General features: G+C 36.3%; 2 long non-coding RNA genes and 1 other non-coding gene across 3 annotated transcripts; 2 read left to right on the top strand and 1 right to left on the bottom strand.

The window, feature by feature from the left end:
- The first annotated feature begins 7,674 nt into the window (after positions 1-7,674).
- LOC127108738 (small nucleolar RNA R71) lies at positions 7,675-7,781 on the top strand. Its single transcript, XR_007796253.1, has one exon. It is a non-coding gene; the product is annotated as a small nucleolar RNA R71 (small nucleolar RNA).
- A 5,943-nt stretch (positions 7,782-13,724) lies between these two features.
- LOC127101575 (uncharacterized) lies at positions 13,725-14,938 on the bottom strand. Its single transcript, XR_007794665.1, has 2 exons — positions 14,532-14,938; positions 13,725-13,939 (listed from the first exon to the last, which is right to left on the bottom strand). It is a non-coding gene; the product is annotated as an uncharacterized LOC127101575 (long non-coding RNA).
- On the top strand, positions 13,923-15,413 carry LOC127101576 (uncharacterized). Its single transcript, XR_007794666.1, has 2 exons — positions 13,923-14,564; positions 14,932-15,413. It is a non-coding gene; the product is annotated as an uncharacterized LOC127101576 (long non-coding RNA).
- The last annotated feature ends 4,974 nt before the right edge of the window (positions 15,414-20,387 follow it).

Genomic DNA, 20,387 nt, shown 5'->3' with positions numbered 1-20,387 from the left:
TAGTATTATTTTAGACCATGAAAGAATTTCTTCTTTTGTTGGTAAGATAGGTCCGGTGGAAGTATTCCAACAGCTAGGTAGTTGACAAAATCAACATACCATGGCAGAGTTGCATTTGTATGAATTTCTTCCATGGTTTCTTCTATTTCGGTATCATTTATTGTTAGTTCAGACATGTCGCTTTCCATTTGGGCTATGAGTCGTTCGTAAGGGAAATCATCATTGATTGGAATTTGTTCAGGTTTATTCCCTTCGATTCGTGATAAGTGGTCTGCTACTACGTTTTCAGTACCCTTCTTATCTTTTATCTCTAAGTCAAATTCTTGTAAGAGTAGGATCCATCTTAAAAGTCTTGGGTTGGCATCCTTCTTACTTAGCAGATATCTAATAGCGACGTGGTCAATATAGATAATGATTTTAGCCCCTACTAGGTAGGAATGGAATTTGTCCAAGGCGAACACGACGACTAAAAGTTCCTTTTCAGTGGTGGCATAGTTCATTTGGGTTGGATCTAGTGTTCTACTTGCGTAGTAGATAACATGAAGTTTCTTATCCTTTCTTTGTCCCAATATTGCGCCTACGGCGTAATCACTCGTATCACACATGATTTCGAAAGGTAATCTCCAGTCAGGTGGTTGCATTATGGGTGCGGTGATTAAAGATGTTTTTAATTGGTTGAACACTGTTAAACATTTTTCATCAAAGATAAAATCAGCGTCTTTCATTAATAAACTCGTAAGTGGCTTGGTAATTTTCGAGAAATCTTTGATAAAATGTCGGTAGAAACTGGCGTGTCCTAAAAAGCTTCGTATTTCTCATACAGTTTTCGGAGGTTGAAGGTTCTCTATGATTTCAATCTTGGATTTGTCTACTTCAATTCCTTTATCAGATACTACGTGACCTAACACGATTCCTTGTTGGACCATGAAATGACATTTCTCCCAGTTCAAAATGAGATTCACCTTTACGCATCTTTCGAGTACCACTTCAAGGTTTGATAGACATCCTTCGAAGCTTTTCCCACAAACAGAAAAGTCGTCCATAAAGACTTCCATAATATCGTCTATAAAATCAGCGAAGATTGATATCATGCATCTTTGGAATGTTGCGGGAGCGTTCCATAATCCAAATGGCATTCGTCGGTAAGCGAATGTACCATAAGGGCATGTGAAGGTTGTCTTTTCTTGGTCGTCAGGATGGATTGGAATTTGAAAGAATCCTGAATAACCGTCTAGATAGCAGAAGTGGGGATGCTTAGCCAATCGTTCAAGCATTTGGTCAATGAAAGGTAGAGGAAAATGATCTTTCTGAGTGACTTTGTTTAGTTTTTTATAATTTATGCACATTCTACTTCCTGTCACAACTCTTTGTGCTATGGATTCGCCCTTCTCATTCTTAACGACTGTAACACCCCATTTCTTGGGTACTACATGAAAGGGGCTAACCCACTGACTATCGGAGATCGGGTATATGATTCCAGCATCCAGTAACTGAAGGAGAATTGCGGTCCAAAACGCAACGGAAATTAAAATTTTCTCCTTTAGAGATCCTTACGAATGGTCATGATCAGTGATAGAATATTTACCTCTTGTGACGGTTGAAACCTTTGGTGCAGATCTCTTGTGACGATCAAAGACTTTGATGCAGATCCACGGAGCGATCATGAACGTTGAACGATGACAACGTCTCTACTCAGTCCACACGAACGGATTCCTTCAATCTCAGTGCTAGCTGGTACGAATGAATGCTTTGAGTGAGAGAGAGAGAGAGAGAAAACGAAAATAATGCAACCGCAATGAATGTTTATGCACAAGGGTTCTATTTATAGAACCACTTGTGTGGGCTTCAAGCTAAAAAGCCCACTTAAGTGTATTTTGGCCCATATCTTATAATATGCCCAAAATCACTTAAGCCCATGGTACCTTACCATATTTCGTATTCTACTCAAGTACACCGTACCTTACGATGTTCTATAATTCACTTAAGGGCACCGTACCTTACGGTATTCCTTAGTTACTCTATCTCTCATCAATCCGTCCTTTGTGTGTGACCCTGTAGGTTTTCGTGACGTTGGCAATTATATTAAATCACGCATTTAACATAATAAACAGTGAGCGGTATCTAGCAACACATCACTGCTACCCAAGACACGAAAATGTCATGTGATCTGACAATTCCTTCTGTGATAATACTTATGTGTATAATTACCCTTTTGCCCTTATGTCTATATTGAACACAAGGCATAGACAGTGTCATCCTTGTCCAGTTCAATATTGGGCCCATAGACATTTATCCTGTTATGTAGGATGGGCAAATTCCATCTAGGTCACTCATGTCCCTCAGCATGCTTCGTGGAGTACCCATCAACAGTCTTTATGGTTATCCAGTTACGGACAACGTTGGATCAGCAATAAAGCACTCGACTCTACATCTAGGGTCCATAGTGGTTTCAGGTCGAAGAGTGGTATACACCATTATCACCATGAGAATAACTTATGACACTTTTCATAACTTTCTATATAGTATTCTCATAGCGGGTCAATCCGGTATAAATATTACTCTTAATATTCATACCTATGTTTAAGACTTGATAACTCCTTATCCATGATCCATGAGATGTGATCATCAGTCTATATACATAATAGTCTTAATGCTTTAATGTCATCCCACTTCACAATAAAGCTCGACTACAGATACTTTAAGAATAATGTCCTTATGTTTAATGTGTTATCATGATTAAGTCACACTTAATACATTAAACGGACTAGCTATTCTAGGGACTTTATTAAACAAACGTAATAAAGAAAAAGCCTTTTATTATTAATAAATAATTCGATACAAGTACCAAAAGTATTGGCCTCTAGGGCTTACACTAACAGTAACTTCTTTACTTCATCCTTGACTACCGTACTTAAGATTGGGTTGATCCTTATCTGGTGTTCTCTAGAGGTTTTACAGTATTCCTCCAGCATAATACGGTGCATACAGATAGAAGGACTTATCCCTTTTAGGTCGGCGATGTTGTATCCTAACGCAGTTGGATATTTTCTTAAGACATCTAGTAACTTTTCAGTTTCCATCTGTCCCAAGTCAGCGTTGACTATTACTGGTCTTTTGAGTTCAGTGTCTAGGAATTCGTATCTTAGGTTCTTTGGTAGTGCTTTTAATTCCAAGTCAGGTTTCTTTGGGCATGGCTGTCGCATCTCGAAAAATACGATTCCTCGCGACGGTCGCGGAAAAATTGTTATTCGAACAGAGTCGCCACCGAACTTTATTTATCCTAGTAAAGGAATAGGAAAATATCGATAAAACCTTTCAAAAACTAGAATAATGGTCGTCGCAACCATATTCGGGTTCGGGAGTCGATTATGCAAGGGGAAGGTATTAGCACCCCTCACGTCCGTTGTACTCAACGGGAACCTTTTAGTCTAATTTGCTACTTGAATGTTAATTTGCTTTGTCTGTTTTCTTCTAGTGATAAAAATATTGAAAAGAGATGGATGGAAACCTCAGAAGGGGGAAAAGGGAGGTTTTTTATTAGTGTGCTCGCCAAGATCTCGCAATCTCGTGCCTACGCATCCTTATGGTGCAATAAGGAAATTAGAGCATTCGTAGTTCAGGGAACTACGGTTGGTTGGTGTCTTTTATGAACGATTGTTTAGATCGCGTTCTAAAGGCTAAACGTTGGTTTGTCTACTCTCGACGGAGGCTTAAGCACTAGTTTGTTGTACGCGTCAGAAATGATTAAACAGTGTTCTTTTTTAAAAGAGTTTTGGTCACGCGGGGTGACGAGTTGAATCAATGTGTTTGGGTGTTTTGTTTGGTTTCGATCGCACGGGGGCGAGAAGTTAGGTTTAATGTGTTTGAGATGTTTTTTGAAAAACGACGAAAAATTGAGCAATGTGGTGTACACCAATTGTCCAATTCTTTCGAGGAATAGCAAGGCGACCGCCTTCTACTCCTTTTTCGTTCGAATTATTTTGAAAGTTTGTTTGTGGATGTTGAATATGCACGGTAGTGAGGCGTACGCCTCCTACTTGCTTATTCAAAGAATAATGAGGCGTACACCACTTATTCCTTTATCCAATTTAGTTAAAATGTATTAATCCGAAGTCGATAATTTGTACAATATGGCGAGCGCCAATTATTCAGAGAATCGAGAGATGGCGAGGCGAACGCCTCCCATCTTTTATCATCCGAAGTTTAATTTATAAAAGACATGTTTTTAGATATTGTATTCGATTTGCGAAGATAGTTTGAATTTTGAATTGGTAGATTTTGATCGAAAGTCGATGATTTGAGCAATGTGGCGTACGCCAATTATTCAAATAATCAAGGAATGGTGAGGCGAACGCCTCCCATTCTCAATTGAAGTTTAAGTTAAAGTTTATTTTGTGAAATTTGATTTTGATCTAAAATGTGATTTTAAATTGTATGATTAAGGTTTAATCGGGTGACAAGAACTCGTGCAATATGGCGTGCACCAATCATTCGAGTACTTGAGAAATAGTGAAGCGAACGCTTCCTATATCTTTTTCATCCCAAGATTTAATTATGAGAATAAAGTCTTTGGAAATTATATTGAAGAGAAATGATTTGAATTTGCACGATAAAATTTTTAATTTAGACGACGAAAATTCGAACAATACGGCGAACGCCGATTATTTAAATATTCGAGAGATAGTGAAGCGGACGCTTACTATACTCCTTTTCATCCATTTTTTTATTAAAAAAATTATTTTATTTTATTATTGTAAAATATATAATTATTTGTAATATATGGAACATTTATTTTATTAAAAAAATCTTGATTTCATTTAATCATTATAAAAAATATAGTTATTATATAATTATTTGTCACATATGAAATGTTTATTATATATATATATATATATATATATATATATATATATATATATATATATATATATATATATATATATATATATATATATATATATATATATATATATATATATATATATATATATATATATATATATACTATCATAAAGTCATAAACAACATTGAATGTGAAAAAAAAAATGAAAAAAAGCACGGAAGTAGTAGACAACCAATTTAGACAAATTCAAAAAGGATAAATTTAATTGATTATAATAAAAATTAAAATTAATGGAATATTAATTATTATTATTATTATTATAATGGTTATGATTAAATGGTAAAACATATGTTACTTAGGCGTTTCAATTTTCATTATCTACCAAAGCTACGTCTACAAAACACCTGTAAAGTGAAAACTACAATTTACTGAATTATTTATCCCACTGCACAAAAGCATCCAAGCACATGGTGGTGGCGAGAAAATGCATAAACAAGAACATCATTAAGAGCTCTACAATCAATACCTCAAGCCGGTATTGTAACAAAATACATGTAATACTTAACTTGTTAAGCTCACACATTAATTATGTTGTTAAAATGAAATCAAGTTGTAACTTTCAAATCTCAGTACAGCAGAATATGCGCAGATACCGTAAAAATTGAACAATCGGAAGAAACATGAAATCAAAGAAATAAATTACAACACCGATTAATTTCGTAGACAAACATCATATTAAGAGAAAAAAACCAGGAATCGACTCAAAACAAATTTATTGTCGCTGCATATGATTGTTGCCTAATCACAAACAGAATCTAGCGACACCGCGGCAATGACAAAATCATCTTATTGCAGAAGCGGAACTGCAACAGAATCCCAATATAGAAGAAAGGATTTACACCTATGGAAAATTGGAATAACACAGCTGCAACTTTACTTGAAATCAACCGTATCCATAACGTAAAGCATAAGCGAAAATGATATAACTAACAAACCAGAACAACAACACTCAAATCTTTTGCTTACTTGCAGATCGGTTTGTAATAATCCCAAAATAGTCACCATAAAACATTCAACCTTACAATACCAATTTCAAGCAACAAACAGTATGACTAATGTTGAAACCTCAGGGTGCAACTGGAAGAATGGTCAGCGTATCATCGACACAGACTAAGTTCAAATCGTCATCAATATTTGTTGTGATTATCATAAAACAAAGACAACAACACCATAAAAAACCAGTACATTTTATCAATATCCAAAAATTGTCATTAATCATAACTATAACCGATAACCAGCATTAACGCAATAAAAGAATCGAAAAAAATAAGGAAGCAAGAACATCAATCAAGCAACATTGAAAGCAAATGAGAAAGGAAAGCAACATTGAGACTTTTCTACTGGAGTTCTTTCACCTCCCCATTGGCAATGGTTTTGGGACATGTTTTCAATGAGTTGATAGGCTTCGTTGTATGGCTTGTCCATAAGTGCACCGCCTGCGGCAGCGTCTACTGTCAGTCTTGTGTTATACAGAAGTCCATTGTAAAATGTGTGAATGATCACCCAGTCTTCTGAAGGAGAATTGCCATCCAAGGCGCAGCGGAATTTAAAAATTTCTCCTTTAATGATCCTTACGAATGGGCATGATCAGTGATAGAATCGTTACCTCTTGTGGCGATCACGAACGTTGAACGATGACAACGTCTCTACAGGCTTTGAGTGAGAGAGAGAGAGAGGGAAACGAAATTCCAAGTCTTCACTTGAGTCTGAGTTGAGTGACAATGCTTCTACCCAAGGGGTTCTATTTATAGAACCACTTGTGTGGGCCTCAAGCTAAAAAGCCCATTTAAGTGTATTTTGGCCCATATCTTATAATATGCCCAAAATAACTTAAGTATTTGGTACCTTACCATATTTTGTATTCCACTTAAGTGCACCGTACCTTACGGTGTTCCTTAATTACTCTATCTCTCATCAATCCGTCCTTTGTGTGTGACCCTATAGGTTTTCGCGGTGTTGGCAATTATATTGAATCACGTATTTAATATAATAAATAGTGAGCGGTATCTAGCAACACATCACTTCTACCCAAGCCACGAAAATGTCATGTGATATGACAAGTCCTTCTGTGATAATAATTATGTGTATAATTACCCTTTTGCCCTTATGTCTATATTGAACACAGGGTATAAACCGTGTCATCCTTGTCCAGTTCAATATTGGGCCCATAGACATTTATCCTGTTACGCAGGATGGGCAAATTCCATCTAGGTCACTCATGTCCCTCAGCATGCTTCGTGGAGTACCCATCAACTGTCTTTATGGTTATCCAGTTACGGACAACGTTGGATCAGCAACAAAGCACTCGACTCTACATCTAGGGTCCATAGTGGTTTCAGGTCGAAGAGTGGCATACACCATTATCACCATGAGAATAACTTATGACACTTTGCATAACTTTCTATATAGTATTCTCATAGCGGGTCAATCCGGTATAAATATTACTCTTAATATTCATACCTATGTTTAAGACTTGATAACTCTTTATCCATGATCCATGAGATGTGATCATCAGTCTACAAACATAATAGTCTTAATGCTTTAATGTTATCCCACTTCACAATAAAGCTCGACTACAGATACTTTAAGAATAATGTCCTTATGTTTAATGTGATCTCATGATTAAGTCATACTTGATACATTAAACGGACTAGCTATTCTAGGGACTTTATTAATCAAACATAATAAAGAAAAAGCCTTTTAATTATTAATAAATAATTCGATACAAGTACCAAAAGTATTGGCCTCTAGGGCTTACACCAACATCTTCGAGACCGTGATGTGGATATATCCTCATCATGTCTTTGTATCTCTCCCATGCGTCGTAGAGAGATTCTACATCTTTTTGTCGAAATCCGTTGATTTGAGCTCTCAGCATAGCAGTTTTGCTCGGCGGAAAATATCGGGATAAGAAAACGTTCTTCAGTTCTTCCCATGTTGTAACTGAGTTGGATGGCAAGGATTGCAACCAAGCCCAAGCTCTGTCTCTTAGTGAGAAAGGAAAGAGGCGCAATCTTATCACATCTTGAGATACACCATTTGCCTTTACAGTGTCTGCGTACTGCACAAACTTGGTCAGGTGTTCATTAGGGTCGTCCGTAGGATTTCCAGCAAATTGATGTTGTTGGACGACTGATAATAATGAGGGTTTCAGCTCGAAATCGTTTCGATTGATAGCAGGGGCAGCAATGCTGCTGCGAGGTTCTTGTTGGGACGGGGTAGCATAGAATTTAAGAGGACAATTATGTGGTCCTTCTTCAGCCATGGTTGATTTTTCTTCTGGTTTAGCAGTAGGAAAGAAGATATCGGGAATATCGTACCTTTGTTGGTACTCTAGTATTCGGCGTCTTATATATAAGAAACGCTCTAATTCAGCGATCGGTGGTGCTAAGTTATCGCCTTGTAAGTGAGTACTTGTCATACAATCGGGGGAAATAAGGGAAAGAAAATTAGTTTTTATTTTTACATTAGTCTATACCGTGCAACGAAAGAATCACACTATTTGACTAAATAAGGTCCCCGACAACGACGCCAAAAACTTGATACGTCTCGTGACTGTATATAGAATATAGTCAATCGAGTACTTGACTGCAAGTGCACAGTCAAGTCGTTTTAGTTTTAAAAGATATCGAACCCACAGGGACCGATGGTCAAACTAATGCTATCTACGTTACTATGTTTAGCTAAGGGAATGATTTTTAGAAGATTGGTTGAAGAAAATTAAATCTAAGGGAAGTTGAGTTTTAAGAAAGAATTAATAGGAGGAATCAGTATGCAACGCATTAATCGTTAGGGATTCGATAGGTCACCGGTGTATAATTTAAATACAAAATATCTTTCAGTAGAAAATACTTATTTAAAAGGCTTTATCTCACACTTTCGTGATTGTTGATTCGGCATATACCTTTAAGTCAAAATGTATGCTCTCGCTGTCCCATTTGAAGTTAAAAATACTTTTTGAAAATAGATAAGTTCTAATTGCTTTTAAAGTGCTATCGATGTTTTTAAAATCAATGCCTAGTTTTTACTATCCAATTCAAGCCTCACGCTCTCGCGATTGTTGGTTCTCACCTTAGTTAATTTCCCACTCTCGTGGCAAAATCGTATTAAATAGCTTTTCACTTTTGTGACAAAGTTAATTAAATTTAAATTAAAAACCACAGCCGAAAAGATTGTTTGAGATAAGAAGTTTTCACTGATTATTATTAAATCCCGTCTAATTAAATTGTTACATACCGATACCGGTAATTTAGCCGGACATGTTAAATAGCGTAAACACAGACGAGCATAAATAGATTAACAATGCAACAAACATAATTATAACAATAACAGAGCAATAATAATAATAATTGAATAAAAACCTGGCAATTGGATAAATAGAGTATGTCGAATCTTGAAGTACTTGAGCAGTCCTCCACAAGTCGGTAGGATTCTACTTCTTCGATACAATTTCTTAAACTAAATTAAATAAAGTATAGTAGTTCCCTAGTGTAGGAAACTAGTACTTTGGCTAACGGACAAACGGAAAGGGAAAAGGGAAAAACGGAAACTGTAAACGGAATGATAACTGAATTGTGACAAGGGAAACAATGTTGCTGAAGGAAAATAATGCTAGAAAGCTAAGAATGTTGTAGAAAATAAATTGTAGAGAGAGAAATTAAGCGTTCCCCACTTTTCCAACCTCTGTCCTTTTTATATCTCCTGGTAAGTCATGGCAGTTGAGAAAAACAAGGATGACTCGGTTGAGTGAGGAATCCACGGGGAAGTGGTTATGTTGAGAGAATTTAGGTACGTTTTGGTTGCTTCTGTTGACTGCTTCAAGGCGTTAATTTTGGCCGTGTGACGTTCATCATGGGCATGTGACAGTCGTCACAGGCTGGGCGTGCCGATCGTCATACTCCTTGTGACGGTCGTCACATCAACAAATTTTGTGTTCTGCTGTTTGCTGTTTTTCTGCTCCTTTCTCTTCCTTTTTTTCTTCTTTTTCTTCCTTTTCTACATTTTGCTCATTTATGCTTGGATATTGAAATACCTGCAAAAATAACTCGAATACTTGCGGAATAATCGGAATATAAACGAAAGTGGTATGATCTTTGAGTGTAAATCAAGGCAAATATACGATGCATTTTCACGTTATCAACGTCCCAGAACATGGCGGGATGAAGAGAGACGAGACTCTTCGGCCGAAAAACCGACGTAAAAGTAGGAAATACCGAACTCCTCCTCCTGATGAACATGTGTAGCTTGTAACACCCCGAATTCAATTAATCAATTTAATTGAATTAATTAGAATTTTATTTGATTAATTGATAATTTAAATTTTTTATGATGTGATTGTGGGGGTAAGTGTCTTGAAGTGAAGGTATAAAGAGAGTAAGAGCATGGTATATTTGCTTATAAATTATTTAAAATTTTAATTGATTATTAGAATAAATAATATTTTAGAAAAATATTTTTATTGGGAGGGAAATAGGTCTTGGAATAAAATAGGGAATTTGTGAGTGTAGTATTTTGGAGAGTTTGAGTAAAAGAGACAAAGAGGGAGAACAAATGCTTGAGGTTGAAGAAGAACTCTAAGGATCAAATGGATTTTGCTGGAAATCAAGTAATGATGGGATATAGTTACAATAATAAGGGGTATGATGGAAAGGGTAGAGTGGAGGTACTCATAATCTTCCATAAGGTTTGTTATCTCATTGATTGATAATGATAATACTGTTTTTATATGTTGTGACATGAATTGTAACCATGTGTATTAATATGTTTTCGTTTTGATGTGGTTGAATCAAATGAATCATATTGAATTTGAGGGAAATTGATGATTTAGAGATGATAAATATGATGATATTGTTGTAATGTGTTGATCCATAAATCCATGAAATAATAGATGAGTTTATGGCGGGATAGTAGTAGATTTGAGATTAATATGATAGATTTTCATAAAATAAGTTATCGTTTTATAAGGTAGTGCTTATATGATTAAAACTGATTTTTGGACAAAAAATAACAGTATGCGTCGACCTATGAAGGTCATGTGTCAACCTGTTTGATGCATGCGTCGACCTGTAAAGGTCATGAGTCGACACATGCATTCAGCACATCAAATAGAATGTTACAAGCTTTAAAAATGAGGTACATGTGTCGACATGTACATGCTATGCGTCGAGTTGTACAAGTTATTCGTTGACTCATACGAGTCATGCATCGACACATAACTGTCAGAATGTTCGTTTTGCATTGTTCGACGATTTTGACCATAACTTTTGATCCGTATATCCAAATGATGTGTTGTTTGAAGCGTTGGAAAGCTAGCGCTCAAATATATAATATGATAATGACTGGTGAAATGTTTGAATATTATTTCATGTTCCGACTGTGTCAATAAATGTGTTGGTTTATATGTTTGGTTGATGAATTGTTGCATTGTTGTAATACCGTTATGTGACAATGGTGTTGTTATGTCGATGATATTGTAAGAACAAAAATTGTTCTACAACAGATTCCTTGATTTTGATGATAACAAAGGATGAAACCAAAAATGACACCCTAACGAAAAGTTTTTAAGTGTGCAGGGTTCTAAAGAAAGAAGGAAGAAATCTGATGATGTCATCAGATACAGAACCAGATCAGATACAAATTATCAGAAGATAAGAAGCATCTGAAGTAGAAACACGTTCAAGAAAGTCTAACTCTGAGCAAAACAGCAAAGTATCAGAAGCATCTGAACAAGAAGTAAGCTCTAGAAGTTCTGACTCTGATCAACGCTATCTCTTAACTCCAGAACTTACCAGCGCTATCTGAAGAATCCATCAGAATCCAAAAGAGATCAACATCAGAAGCAAGACTCCAAGATTCTCAGATACACGAAGACTCTGATTATGGAATTGCTAATTATGAAAGAGTAACGTTAAAGTCAAGTAAAATTTTGCAAATGGATTTCGTAATACAGAAAGAGACGTTAATCTCCAATTTCAATAAAGAAGGTACTATATGTGGTAAGTAGTCATTTCAAGGAGAGAAAGTTATCCTGGCAGAAGCTATTTATGTTATGGCGTAAATTCATTTTATTACTCATCAGTTTCAACTACTACCTCACTGATCTATATAAAGGACTGCAAATCAACATTCAGTTCACAACACATACAAGGAAAAATATACTGAAACATCAACGCTCAAGAAAACACTCTTGCTCTCTAAATCTTCACGAAGCTGTTGCTTATAACGTGAATCACTTTGTTCTTACTATTGTAATATTTGCTTTCTTAGAAGCACTTTAGATTACATAAATCTTTTATCTATTGTTTGTTTATTTCCTCAAGTGACTCTGTGTAGTCTGCATACTTGAGAGGACTAAGAGATCTTTCTCTTAGACGTTGTTTGTAATCAATCTTTCAAGATTAGTGGATTAAGTCCTTGTTGAAGGCGAAATCACCTTGGCCGGGTGGACTGGAGTAGCTTTGTGTTATAAGCGAACCAGTATAAAATCATTGTGTGGTTTTCATTTTGAAAAAGCGCTTATTTTTCCAAACAATTCAAATCCCCCCTTTCTTGTTTTTCTCACCTTCAGATATCATGATAGTGTCGTTAAGGTGATGATAAGTTTTTGTTGTTTATTGATATTATTGTTGTTGTGACTTGAATTGATTATTGCGTATGATGAATGATGTGATGCATAAATCGTGAGATGTGCATGGGGATCCTTTTGGTGAACCTTGTTGTGATAGTGCATGTTGTTAAGAGTCATGCATCATGGTGTACGAGCTTTGATCCAGTTTTGATATGTTCTGGTCCGATGGTATGGACTGGGAGCAAGTAGCTAATTCTAGTGTAGAATTAGCGAAGGTGATGGTGACGAACCTTGGTGTGCTATGGTCCTATGGTGGGGATCATGAGAGAGTAGCCGATTTCAGGTGGGAATAGGTGAAGTGTTACGTATGGTGGTGGTAATGATCTGGTGTGCTATTGCCTTATTGTGGGGGTTGAGAGCGATATGAACCTAAGTGTTCATGAATGATACCACATGTATATGAGTCGTTATCATTGTCATAAGTCGCATAACATGAATGAAATATACGCGTGAAATATGACTATATGTGATGATAATGTTGTTGTGTATCATGTTTGTCACACCCTAAATTTTTCCCATATAATTGATTTGCTTTCATCATTTAATTCGTCTGCATTCATTCATTCATTGACATTCATCAATTTATATTTCATTCATTTGCCTCTCTTTATTTAAATAACTTCTCATGACCATTTGGTCTGGTCATAGAGCGTTATCTTCATGCATAAGTCAAATAATTTGTCAAGGATTAGAGGTCGACATGATTGTATTGTTTATATTGACCAATCCATACATTTGTGTCATACATCACTAGATGTTCTTGAAGTAAGAAACTTTCATAGTTCATCTTGATCATTCCGATTCATTTTTAGTTTATTCATAAGCCAATAACTATTTGATCTTAAGTTCTTTAGAAATGGATTATCATTTAGCCAATTTGGACCTTGCATGATTTTGTCATGATCTATGCATTTCTCACGTCCATTCTTGCATACATTACCTTATTTTAAATCATTAATAAAATGTTCTGACACACTTTCATTTTTTGGCTTTTTTTTTTTTTATGTAATTGGTCTCATGATCTATGCATTTCTCCCATTCATTTTGTTTCCGTTTGAGATCTCTTATTCATGATGTTAAAATTCAAAAGTTTAATTGAATTCAAAATAATAAATATGCATTTACTTTTTTTAAAATAAATTAAAAGATTCATAATTATAATGCATCAATAGGTTGTAAGGAGACCTATCATGTGTAATTCAAGTTTGAAAAATTTAAGCTTGTGTTACAATTTGAATAAAAAAGGGTGCCTCAGACCTAACTCTTAAACCCTAAATCACTTCAAAATCTCAAATAATTCCATAGCCATTTCTCTCCTTCACCACCAAGGTAGACCATTAAACAATTTGTTCATATATCCATTTTCTTCTTAAAGTCATCCTTCAACCATGTCCACTGAGCAAGAAAATCTAACACCAAAACAGAAAAATTCAGTTTAAATAAATAATCAAAACATGAAACAAGGCATCCAAAACTCAAAAAAGAATAGGGAATTCTTTTTCACTGCTGTAACACAGCATTATTCCAACAAGTTTTTACTTTTAATTCAAATGCGAAAATGAGGAAAAGAACCGCAGGCAAAGCAGTGCAAGATACACTAAAATGGCAAAAAGAAAAAAATAGATTGTTGCAGGATTGATCCCTCTGCTCCATTCCCTTCCCATCAACCTACAACTCATTCCAAACCCTAATTTTTCAGTATAAAATCAATGCATCTCAGAGAACAAGAAAAAAAAAGAGAAATCTCATCCACCATCAAACAACAGATATCCCAGCAAATCGAAAAAACCATAGCCACTATCATCTAGCAACTACCATTTTTACATCAATATCCAGTTGTTACGAAATACCACCCTACACCTCAGAAAAACTATATTTCCTATATTCATTGAAGCTTCAAGTTGAAGTTCGATGAGCCTGAGTTAGACATTCTCATACCAAAACTCAAACCATTGCAAGAAGAAGGAACATTGAAGCAAAAGGATAAGAGGAAGATTTTACCTTATTAAACTCGGCAAGCCACTATTCACTTGGGTAGTTTTTTTCTCTCTTCTTCCTTTTTGCACTGCTAACTCTCGTCGTTGATCTCATTTCGCCTTGTATATGTAAAATAATGGACTATGAATGAAAATGAAATGGGGTACGAGACTGTTTGGGATGGGGGTTTTCAAATGTTTATTTTGATTATTGCATCACCGATTTGTTTGAGTTCGTTTTCTGTTTGTTTGATTTATATTGCTACGGTTTGCTTGTGCCTCGTCATAGTTCCCCGTATCATCGTTGATTTTAAACGTTAGTTTTCTGCTTCATTTTTGTATTTTCCTGGATCCGTGTTGACTGTATGAAGTAAAGGTTCTGTAGGTGTTGGATTTCAATTTTGAATGTTGTGTTGGTTTGGCAGACGGTTTCAGAAGCAAAAGGAAGTGAGAATGGAGAAGGGAGCGGCGAAAGCTGAGAGAAGAGGGAATTAGGGGTCCCCTGGGATGGGTCGTTTGGATTTTATGTAATGTTGCAAGTATTGTTTATGAGCTAATGAGAAAACCCTTTTAGCATGATATTGTGAAGTATTTGGATGTGCATAAATGTTAAATTGTGAGAGCAAAAAGAAGAGTCAGCTACTTGGGTTTTTCACTCATCTATGCAAGTGTTGAAAAACTGAACAAGTGCAAAAATCCAATCGTGTTTAACTACAGCATCTTTGTTAAAATTGTTTTTATTTAACGTTAATTTACTGTCAGTTAGAATAAGCAATGTTAGTGCTGTTAGTGAGTTGTTGCTTTTACCTATTCTCTTGCCACTATCCCACATTTTTAGTGTTTGTTAGAGTGGGCTATTTTTTCTCTGATTCAGTTTCTGTAAGGCTATTTAAGAGCCATTTCTTTTGTTCAATTCAATAAGAGATATTCTCCCTATTATTCTGTAAACACGTATCCTTCACAATTGGTATCAGAGCTCCTCTAGAAGGGGCCTGATCAATACTTGAAACGCAGCAGTCTTTTCAAGCAGATGGCAGAAAACAGCAGTTTTGTTCAACCATCAATTCCAAAGTTTGATGGTCACTATGATCATTGGGCAATGCTCATGGAGAACTTCCTTCGATCCAAAGAATACTGGAGCTTGGTTGAAAATGGGATCCCTACAGCAGTTGGGGGTACAGAATCAACTGAGGCACAAAGAAAAACTGTTGAAGATCAGAAACTCAAGGATTTAAAGGTAAAAAATTATCTTTTTCAAGCAATTGATAGATCTATCTTGGAGACAATCTTGAAGAAAGAAACGTCAAAGAACATTTGGGACTCAATGAAGCAGAAGTATCAAGGAACGGCAAGGGTTAAACGAGCACAACTACAAGCACTTCGAAGGGAATTTGAAATCTTGCAGATGAAAGCTGGAGAATCGGTGAACGAGTACTTTTCTCGAACCCTCACCATAGCCAACAAGATGAGAACTCATGGAGAGACTATGGGAGATGTTGTTGTTATTGAAAAAATTTTGCGGTCCATGACTCTGAAATTCAACTATGTGGTTTGCTCCATTGAGGAGTCAAATGACATTGACGCCTTATCAGTCGACCAACTACAAAGTAGCTTGCTGGTGCATGAGCAACGCATGAATGTTCCTGTTATTGAAGAGCAAGCCTTGAAAGTAACCTATGAAAGCAGAACAAGAGGTCGCGGTCGTGGTCGTGGAGGATTTCGCGGACGAAGAGGAGGAAGGGGCATGCCAAATTTTGACAAGTCCACTGTGGAGTGTTATTACTGCCATAAACTTGGACATTTTCAATATGAATGTCCAAGCAAGGAGAGTGAAGTCAATTATGCAGAATTTCAAGATGAAATGCTTTTGATGGCATCCATGGAAAATAAAGAATCAGATAAGGAAGAAGCATGGTTCATTGACTCAGGGTGTAGTAATCATATGTGTGGTAAGAAGGAAGTATTCTCTGATTTGGATGAAAATTTTAGTGAAACTGTGAAGTTGGGAAATAATTCCAGCATGGCTGTGAAAGGAAAAGGAAATGTAAGATTTCAATTGAATGGAATCTCACATATCATTACTAGTGTGTTCTATGTACCTGAGCTAAAGAACAACTTGTTGAGCATTGGTCAGCTACAAGAAAAGGGGTTAACTATCATTTTTCAACATGGAAAATGCAAGATCTATCATAAGGAGAAGGGCTTGATCATGGAAACAACAATGTCCTCAAACAGAATGTTCATTTTGCCGGTTAAGCCTCAGTCAAATGTATCGGCTTGTTTCAACACAATTACTGAAGACTCAACTCAGTTATGGCATTGTAGATTTGGACATTTAGGCTTTAAAGGCTTAAGGATACTTGAGCAAAAAAGGATGGTGAATGGTCTGCCATAACTCAAAACTCCCTCTAAAATTTGTAAAGACTGCCTTGCGGGAAAGCAACAGAGGGATCCATTTCCTAAAGTGAGCACGTGGAGAGCATCTCAAATCCTACAGTTGATACATGCTGACATATGCGGGCCTATTACACCAGCCTCAAATAGCAAAAAGAGGTACCTAATTACTTTCATTGATGACTATAGTCGTAAAACATGGGTATATTTTTTAGTAGAAAAATCTGAAGCTTTTGACACTTTTAGAAGCTTTAAAAATCATGTGGAGAAAGAAACAAGTATATTCATCAAATGCTTGCGTACTGACAGGGGTGGTGAATTTACATCACAAGCATTTAATGACTTTTGCAAGGAGAATGGTATAAATAGGCAACTGACGGCTGCATATACACCACAACAAAATGGTGTAGCCGAGAGGAAAAACAAAACCATTATGAACATGGTTCGTTGCATGCTGTATGAGAAACAAGTTCCAAGGAATTTTTGGCCCGAGGCTGTAAATTGGACTGTTCATGTGCTGAACCGATGTCCAACAGTTGCTGTGAAAAACAAGACTCCTGAAGAAGCTTGGAGTGATGTAAAGCCATCAGTTGAGTACTTTAGAGTCTTTGGATGCGTTTCGCATGTTCACGTACCCGACAGAAAAAGAACAAAGCTAGACAGAAAAAGTACTAGTTGTGTTTTACTTGGAGTAAGTGAAGAATCAAAGGCATACAGGTTGTACGATCCAATTTCTCATAAGATTATTGTTAGTAGAGATGTTGTCTTTGAAGAAGATAAAAGTTGGGACTGGAATAAAAGACATGAGGAAAACATCAAAGAAAATTTAGATTGGGAAGATGAACAAGATGAGTCTGCCTCTGCTGCAAGTGCAGAAAATGATACAAGCATCAATGAAGAGATACAAGGAGAACTTGATCACTCTGATTCAAACGATTCAATTGAAGAGAGTCGGCAAGATTCAAATAGAAGAATAATACGACGACCTGCATGGATGAGGGATTATGAAAGTGGAAAAGGACTGTCAGAAGAAGAAGAAAACATGACTAACATGGCCATGTTTGCAGGTGCTGATCCAATTTCATTTGAAGAAGCTGTGAAGAGTGAAAAATGGAGAAATGCCATGAATTTGGAATTAGAGTCAATAGAGAAGAATGACACTTGGGAGTTGACAAATTTACCGGTTGGTGGAAAGAAAATTGGAGTGAAATGGATATTCAAAACAAAGCTTAATGAGAATGGAGAAATAGACAAACACAAAGCGCGACTTGTAGCAAAAGGATATGCTCAAAAATATGGAGTTGATTATAATGAAGTCTTTGCACCGGTGGCAAGATTAGATACCATTCGACTAGTGCTTGCACTTGCTGCTCAAAGGGGATGGACCGTTTATCAGTTGGATGTAAAGTCGGCATTCTTGCACGGTGTACTAAATGAAGAAGTTTTTGTGGAACAGCCTTGCGGATATGAAATCAAGGACAATGAGCATAAGGTGTACAAGTTAAAGAAAGCACTTTATGGACTGAAGCAAGCTCCACGAGCTTGGTACAGTCGCATAGAATCATACTTTTTGAAGGAAGGCTTTGAAAAATGCACTCATGAACACACTTTGTTTGTTAAGACAAGTGCTGGAGGTAAAATTCTAATTGTAAGCTTGTATGTTGATGATTTGATATTCACTGGCAATGATGAGTCAATGTATGTTGAATTCAAAAAATCCATGATGGTTGAGTTTGATATGACCGATTTGGGAAAAATGAGGTATTTTTTAGGTGTTGAAGTAATGCAAAAGAGTGATGGCATATTCATTAGTCAAAAAAAATATGTGATGGAAGTATTGGAAAGATTTGGAATGGACAAAAGTAATTCTGTTCTTAATCCAATGGTTCCTGGAGAGAAACTTCAAAAGGATCAAGATGGCATGAAGATTGATAGTACTTACTACAAGCAGATTGTAGGAAGTCTTATGTACTTAACGGCAACTCGACCGGATGTTATGTTTGCTGTTAGTCTCATAAGCAGGTACATGGAGCATCCTACTAAACTACATTTGCAAGCAGCAACGAAAATCTTAAGATATTTAAGAGGGACAGCTGATTATGGTGTGTTTTACAAGAAGGGCGGAAATGAAGAGCTGGTCGCGTACACGGATAGTGACTATGCTGGTGACTTGGATGATAGAAAAAGCACGTCGGGATATGTGTTTCTATTGAGCTCTGCTGCAATATCCTGGTTATCTAAAAAACAGCCTGTAGTATCTTTGTCTACTACAGAAGCTGAATTTATAGCTGCATCTACTTGTGCTTGTCAGGCTGTTTGGTTGAGAAAGATTTTGGAGAAGCTTGGACATACTCAAAACAGCTCAACAACTGTTTATTGCGACAGCAACTCAGCAATCAAGCTTGCTAAGAATCCTGTAATGCACGGTCGTAGCAAACATATCGATGTTCGATTCCATTTTCTTCGTGAACTCGTAAAGGATGAAACTATAGAACTAGTTCACTGCAATACTCAAGAACAAGTGGCCGATGTGATGACAAAGCCTTTGAAACTTGATGCTTTTGTGAAATTGCGCAACCTATTGGGAGTGTGTCAACTGCCAATAGTAAACTGATTGTTAAGTAACATTCAGTTTAAGGGAGGATGTTAAAATTGTTTTTATTTAACGTTAATTTACTGTCAGTTAGAATAAGCAATGTTAGTGCTGTTAGTGAGTTGTTGCTTTTACCTATTCTCTTGCCACTATCCCACATTTTTAGTGTTTGTTAGAGTGGACTATTTTTTCTCTGATTCAGTTTCTGTAAGGCTATTTAAGAGCCATTTCTTTTGTTCAATTCAATAAGAGATATTCTCCCTATTATTCTGTAAACACGTATCCTTCACAATCTTCAGGTGAAACTCAAATGCATTATTCTTAATTTATCACCTCAAGGCGTGTCTAGTTTTGGTATGAGTATTTGCTTAAGATATGCTGGATAGAATTCATGCTACTCATACCAGTAGAGGGGATATTGATTTACTTCAGGAGATGGAGTGGACAGTAGAGATGAGCTTCGATCGAGTTTTTTTTTTAAAGTGAGCTGTAAGACATTGTAGTTCACATTAACTACTTGAAGGAAGCCATATCAGAGTTTGGTTCTATTATACCGCAGTGCAAATGGATCTTATTTATCAAACCAAACTTTAAAGTCGAGTTCATTAGGAGGGGAAAGCAAAGGTGGTTACCCTACTTTAAATAGTCCCCACTTTCACTCTTTTATTCCAATGGGTGGATACTACTTTATAAGTCTTATTTACGTGATTTGAATTCTATGAGTGACAATTTGGGAGGATGAGTAACTAAGGATTAATTCGCTCACTCCATCAACCAAACTGAGAATCAGTCCTATAGGCTATAGCTAAGTTCAAATGATAAAAATTTGTGAAATTACCTTAGGGTATTACAGGGGAGCCACATACCATAATTATGATAGGTTTCAATACAAAT

This window comes from Lathyrus oleraceus, chromosome 7, assembly GCF_024323335.1.
Source record: "Lathyrus oleraceus cultivar Zhongwan6 chromosome 7, CAAS_Psat_ZW6_1.0, whole genome shotgun sequence".
Taxonomy (NCBI): Eukaryota; Viridiplantae; Streptophyta; class Magnoliopsida; order Fabales; family Fabaceae; genus Lathyrus; species Lathyrus oleraceus.
This window is presented reverse-complemented; position numbering and strand designations above follow the sequence as displayed.